Here is a 6,823-nt window from a genome sequence, read left to right on the forward strand (position 1 = left end):
TGTAAGGCAGCTTCTTCCCCTCCATCTATGACCAGTGTCTTAGTTTGGCTTTTCAATGCTGTGAAGAGACACCATGACCACGATAACGCTTATGAAGAAAACATTTAATTGAAGGAGCTCACTTACAGTTTCAGAGGATCAGTCAATTATGGTCATGGCGGGGAGCATGGCGGCGTGCAGGCAGACATGGTGCTGGAACTCAGGGTGCTACATCTCACAGGCAACAGGAGATCAACTGACACACTGGGCGATATCCTGAGTATATGAAACGTCAAAGCCCACCCCCGCAGTGACACACTTCCGACAGAAGGCGTGGCCCAGATGAAAGGTGTGCCTTCCTCCCCACCCCCAGCCTCAAGGTCTGGATTAAAGACATGCCATCCAGCCTCCTCCAGCAGGACCACACTTCCCCCAACAAGGCCACACCTCCTAATAGTGCCACTCCCTAGGAGCCAAACACATTCAAACTACCACAACCAGGAAGTAGAAAGGGCTGAATGCTGGTATTCCGTGTGCTTTATCCCACCCTTTTATTCCGTCAAGGACAAAACAGTGTATGTAGTACATGGCATGGTGCCACTCACGTTCAGGGTCAGCTAAGCCTCTCTGGGCACAGCCTCTGAAGTGTCTGTCTCCTATGTGACTCCCAATCCAGCCCTCTTGTGCAGGAAGAGCAAACATCACAGGAACCTTTCACCGTCTGTCATTGAGAAGTCCAGGACAGCAGGCCTTGGGTACACTGGGATTCGGGCTTAGAGGTTTTGTTAAAACTCTTCAGGGCTCGCCTGTTCTTTATTTTCCAGCCTCATCCTTTTCCATGGGAGATGGTCTTTCCCTAGTTTTGTGGACTGCACCCATCACAGGGATGTGCAGGGTCCACACCCACAAGGAGGTCCTGACATGGAGGAGGGTCCAAAGCACAGGCCCTGGAACATGCCCAACCAGAGTATTCGAGCCAGGCTGTGATTAGCAGGACCTCTCAAATGATTTCCAAACAGCAATCAATCCTTTTTGTGCCTGAGAGTCAGGACTGCTTGCTACGGAGCATCAGTAGATAATGGACTCATGGCCCATTACTAACTTCCCTGGGCTCTCCTGTATTTTGGGAACCCTTCAGAAGCATGCAATGCATAGAATTTACTTTTCTACTCGTTGGTGGTCTTTACTACTTGGTCAGTAAGTACTTTGGGGAAGAATAATTACCCTCCAGTTCTCTCTTGATCTCTCCGTTTCTTGCTTCAGAGAAATATCTTAAGTGATTGCTCCTGGTGTCACGCCCATTTTATTTAACTCTGGACTCTTCCCTCTCTACTGAGATTTGTCCTGAAACTGTCACCACCAATACCTGTGACAGTCCACACCTCCCCTTTCCTCCTGGGGCATCCCTTCATCGATAGGTAAGGGCGCCTATTCTCGGTCCCCTTTCTCTTCTGGCTTGGTTTTTTTTGCTGTCTCTCCAGCTGCTTCTGGAAGTCTGGCTCAGCTGGTCCTCTGCCCTGTTCTCATGATAAACAATGGAAGGCTGTGAGCTTAAACTTTTTCTACACCTCCCTGCTTGTCCCCATATTCCTTGCTGGCCCCCTTTACTCTTACTGTCTCAAATACCGTTTGTGTATTTGTAACGCCACACACACACACACACACACACACACACACACACACACACACACACACACACACACACCCCTTTTTTTTCCAGCATAGGATTCAGTCTGGCTACCTGATATTTCCCATGAATGTCCAAACAGTATTTCAAACCGAACATACTCGAAGCAACTTCTTTTCTATGTCCACTTTCCACTCTGGTTGGGGTCGGTAGACCATATGTCAGGTAAGTGACCCCACCGTCCCCATCAAGGCGTTCAGGACAAGGATGGAAGCACTGGTCACATCTTCCATTTCCTCTACTCCTACACCAGCCCCTTCGTGAGTGTGAACAATTTCTACCTTCCAAGGGGCTTACTCTTCATCTCTGCCTCTCACTGTCCAGGTCTATGCGGACTTCTTCCTGTTCCTCCATCCACACGACCACCCTAATCTAAGGCACCACCACCTCTTGCCGGGAAGGCCATGATAAGTTCTGTATGGCTTTCCTTTCTCATCTCCTGATTATCTTTTCTCTCCAGAGAAGACAATGGTTAAAGTACAGACCCGGCTGTGGTTGTGATGCACTCCTGAGTTAATTCCTATGCCAGTTTGGATCTGAAATGTCCCCTAACGCATTCAAGGCTTGGTCCTCAGCCTCTTGCATTCTGTTGGAAAACCACGGAGGGGGAGAGGAAGGGGTGAGATCCCTGAGGGTGTGCCCTTGCAGGGGAAATCAGGACACCCCATGCTCCCTCCCCTTCTATTTCTTTGGCACCCAGCCTCTGTGAGGTGAGCCCCTTCTTTTGCTACGCATTCTCACCGAGATGTACTGCCTCGGGAGAGGTCCCCAGACAGGTGGCCAACTTACCACTGAGCGGAAACAAACCTTTCTCATGTGTAAGGTGATTTATCAGTATTTTTTGATTATTAGATTATGGTGATTACTGATTATGATTATCAGATATTATCAGAATGACAGTATGCCAGTTAACACAAGCCTCCACTGTCTGTCTTTCTGTCAAACTCATAATCCCGTCCACAGCCCTCGTTCTTTTCTGGTGAATATTCACTCTGCACCCCCATCGCTTACCTTGTTTAATCATCTTCACTGTGAAGGCTCCGGATACCTTAAGCTTCTCTGCACTGCTCAGCACTTGTTTTTAACCACAGGCCCTGTCCCCAGACACTTTGCTCTGTGCGAAATGGGCTTCCTAGTCGTCTGCATGGCGCTTTCTCTTCATCTCTGTCCATCCCGATTCGCCTCGCCAGGCAGGCTAATCCTAGACCACTTGGTGTCGGTCCGTTTACACCTCTCGCTCCCTCTTTTCACCTTTGATAATGTTTTCACCTGATGGTCTGGATACAGCAGATAGGAACGAAGAGCTGAGCCAGTCTCTTTTTTCCTGTGGAACCCTAGTCCACATTTTTCATTTGAAGTGGTTGAGTTAACCATAGTTGTTAACTCAAAACCAGAGGAGAAATGTTGAATGAATGCGGTAGGGGGGTGAACACGACATCTTTTAAAAATAGTGCTCACAGGGGCTGAAGCAATGGCTCGGCGGTTAAGAGCCCTGGCTGCTCTTCCAGAGAAGTGGGTCACAGTCTAAGCACCCACATGGCAGCTCACCACCATCTGTAACTCCAGTTCCAGGGAGGTCAACGCCCTCTTGTGGCCTCTGTGGGCACCAGGCACGCACAGGGCACACAAGACATACATGCAGGTTAAACACCCACGTAACATTTAAAGAAAAGTAAAAAGAGCACTTTCAGTTCAAACCCGGAAATGAAACTTTAATAATCTTCTATATAACCCATGTCTTTGAAGATAAAACACGATCAAGAGAGTCTTCTTTTGAGAAATAACACAAACAAGCCTTGGACTCCCACCCCGCCCCAGCCTCCTTAGTACTAAATGCTGGATTGCACGTGTCTCCATTGTACTAGGGAAAGTCTTGTTCTGAACATCCACAAGGATGAAGAGGAGGCGTGCAGATTCTCATTAACCTCCCCACTAGCTTTAGATGAAGAATTGATAGCACATAGATGCGAAATTCTCAAAAACAAATAGTGAGGTCCGCCATCAATTCCATAGTCAGTCACGGTCTTCTTGCTTTTTCTCTCCATAATCCTTTTGGAATGGCTGCAATGGAATGTTTGGATTGTTCAAGCAAATGTGATATGAATGAAACCTCACTGGGAACTGTTCAGAGTAGTGATAGTCACATTGTCCATCCTCTTAGGAGCAGCCATCGGGTGGAGAAGAAAATTCCTTGTGCTCAAAAGGGAAGTTGTTGGGGATCAATTCAGACCTGGATTAAATATAATTTACTTCTTAAGCAAGTTGGAAATGAGGAAGTCATGGAGTAACTAACACATGCTGGAAAGTGGGGGTTGAAGTAGCCAAGCCACGTCACGTCCACACTGTGGAATCCTTGACAGCAACAGAAGGCAATGCTGTTGATTTAGAGATTATGGCTCTGAAAATAGAGTTAAAAGCCAACTAAATTATCTTGCGTTTCTTCAATGAAAGCATTTCATAGCACTGGCTATGCCTACTTAAAATGGAGGGTCAGTAAGCAAGTCCACTTCAACCCTCCTGACTTATCCCTGCAACATGCGCCATGGCCTTATTAACTGGAGTAAGAGAAATTGCGGGTCCCATTGAACTTCAGCAGGCAGTGACCCAAGAGCTGACAGAGCTGGCCAGTGCTACTCATAATTAGGCATCGGCTCTATCCTAGCAAAGTCACACACAGGCTCGCCAGTGACATCCTGCTCTGCTTTTTCCCCATGTTGATAACCTTTGGAAGCCTTCTTTTCCTGCTGGAGAATTAAATTCATCTCCCTGGGCATGCGCCCATTAGTGACAGTAGGCATCAGTTAGTCACGATATTTTTCCGAAGGACAGATGCACCCCAGTCATCCTCTATAATTAAGTACCTGTTAGGGACAGTTGGAGAAACTGGCTGTGACAGATGAGCCAGTGACGTGGACACGACTGAGCAGCCCTCTTGGCAAACTGCTTATGTCAAGAGTTTGCCAAAAGGGATGGAGATGGATGATAGCATCATTTGTTTTTCCATTACATACAGGGGGAAAAAAAATCCCTGGCTCTATGTCTGGGTATGTAACCACGGTTTCCAAAAAGCAAATGCGTTTTAATAAAAACATTAACTATTTTCTTCTCCTGGCAAAGATGACTTTTCTGCATATTCTGAGGGAATAAATACATCTATCCGTGTTCATTTCAGAAAAGAAACACCATCTCAACCAAGAATTTAGTCCGGGCTTTCTGGATTGAAGTTTCTATCTGCTTCTCTGCCAGCTTGGGCTCCTCTGATTGGAAGCTTGCTATGGGGAAAGGTAGGATGACCACTGCTTCTTTCCATCTTGGTCTATCCCAGTTTGTTGGGATTCTAACCTTTGCAGGGCAGGGTTTGGGGGTGGGGGTGAGGGGAAGGGAGTGGAGGAAGGCGCTAGGTGAGTTAGCATCAGCTCAAGCTGTCTCTGCACTCTGCAGGCACTGGGGGAAGTGAAAGGGGACTTAGCCTTTGTGGGCTCGACTTTGCCGGCGTCTCCTGCTTCGTTCTGGGCTGGTGCATCCAGACAGAGCACAGTTTAATAAAGTACAACCTGTACCAGGCTTTTTCTTTTGGGCCACCAACCAGCTCTGAAATCATGACATGGAGATTTCTTATCAGTTATGAATGCTTGGCTTTGTTTTAGCTCTTATTTTAATTTGTTTCTCTTTATCTGTGTTTCGTCTTGGGGATTTTTACCTATCTTTCTGTATAGCTTGCTGTCTCCACATCTGGCTGGCAGCTGCCTGGCTTCTGGCCCCAAGCCTGTCCCCTCTTTCTCCTCATTCTCTTCTCCTTCCTCTCTCAAGCTTAGATTTCTCCTCCTACTTATTCTCTCTGCCCGCCAGCCCCGCCTATCCCTGTCCTGCCTAGCTATTGGCCGTTCAGCGTTTTATTAGACCAATCAGGTGCCTTAGGCAGGCAAGGTGAAACAGCAACACATCTTTACATAATTAAACAAATGCAGCATAAACAAATACAACACATCTTTACCTAGTTAAAATAATATTCCACAACAACCACCCATGGACCACAACCAGCCTATCACCCGCTTCTGTAAATAGTTTTACTGGAATATAGACACGTTCATTGTTTGTTTACAGAGTGTCATGACCGCTTTCAAGCCCCAAAGTTGGAGTTGAATTGTTATATAGACCACGTAGCCTACTGAGACTCAAATGTTTACAGTTTGGTCCTTTATAGAAAAAAAAAAAAAAAGATACCAATCCCTCCTTTGGAGTTTGGGTAATCATTTTTCAATTCTTTCAGGAAGCAGCAGGCATTCAGCTCCCCACTTCCTCCTCCTCCCTCTCCCTTTCCCCCTCCTCCTCCTTCCCCTTCCCTTCTCCTCTTTCTCCTAGTCTGCTTTCGCCCAGGCTGGATTTGAACTTGCTGTGGAGCTAAGAGTGACCTAGGACTTCTGACTCATCTCCATCTCCTGACCATGCCTGGTTTATAAACAATAGTAGAGAGAGAGAGCCTGGAGTCTGGCATACTCTAGGCAAGCACTCTACCAGCTGAGCTTCCGCTCCAGCCCCATCTCTAACTTCTTACTAGGTTCCTTCTAACTATCCAGACAGCGCCGAGGGTGACCCAAGGCTGGCTTTTTTCCGTGGCCCACTGCCGTGAAAAGACAGCATTCCTGCAGCCTTGAAGCTTACTGTGCAAGTACAGACCACCTACTCACAGATTCCCGTCAGGCTCAAGCAGAGGTGTGAAGGTAGGAATGGGGATGCAATTGTAGCCTAGCGACAGTCCTTGGGAAACTCCTTCCCAACATCCACCTGTATGCACCTTGAATCTGACCCAGCATCTACCACCGCACGCACGTTCCGTCTTACTGTTTCCTTTGGAAAGCCTGTGGACATGGGGTGTTCCATATTCATCCGGGCTAGACTGTGGTTCCCTCTGCTCAGACTTAAAAGCCAGCGTCTTATAAATTTACATGGCTGGGCAAATGGATACTCGCCGTTTATCGATATTGAAACAGCGTGATAAGGATCTCAGCGCTCACAGATATTGTCCCATAATGATTTAACTGGCCGGGCGGTGGTGGCGCACACCTTTAATCCCAGCACTTGGGAGGCAGAGCCAGGTGGATCTCTGTGAGTTCGAGGCCAGCCTGGTCTCCAAAGCGAGTTCCAGGAAAGGCGCAA

The 6,823-nt window shown here is 47.5% G+C and overlaps 1 long non-coding RNA gene across 1 annotated transcript in view; it reads left to right on the top strand.

Moving 5' to 3' along the window:
- LOC143269336 (uncharacterized) overlaps nt 1-4,951 on the top strand; it is a 9,861-nt gene extending 4,910 nt beyond the window's left edge. Inside the window, exon 3 of the long non-coding RNA XR_013045740.1 lies at nt 4,839-4,951. This is a non-coding gene — a long non-coding RNA (uncharacterized LOC143269336). The remainder of the gene's footprint in view (nt 1-4,838) is intronic.
- Nucleotides 4,952-6,823: the final 1,872 nt, after the last annotated feature.

The sequence above is a fragment of the Peromyscus maniculatus genome, chromosome 18, assembly GCF_049852395.1.
Source record: "Peromyscus maniculatus bairdii isolate BWxNUB_F1_BW_parent chromosome 18, HU_Pman_BW_mat_3.1, whole genome shotgun sequence".
NCBI lineage: Eukaryota > Metazoa > Chordata > Mammalia > Rodentia > Cricetidae > Peromyscus > Peromyscus maniculatus.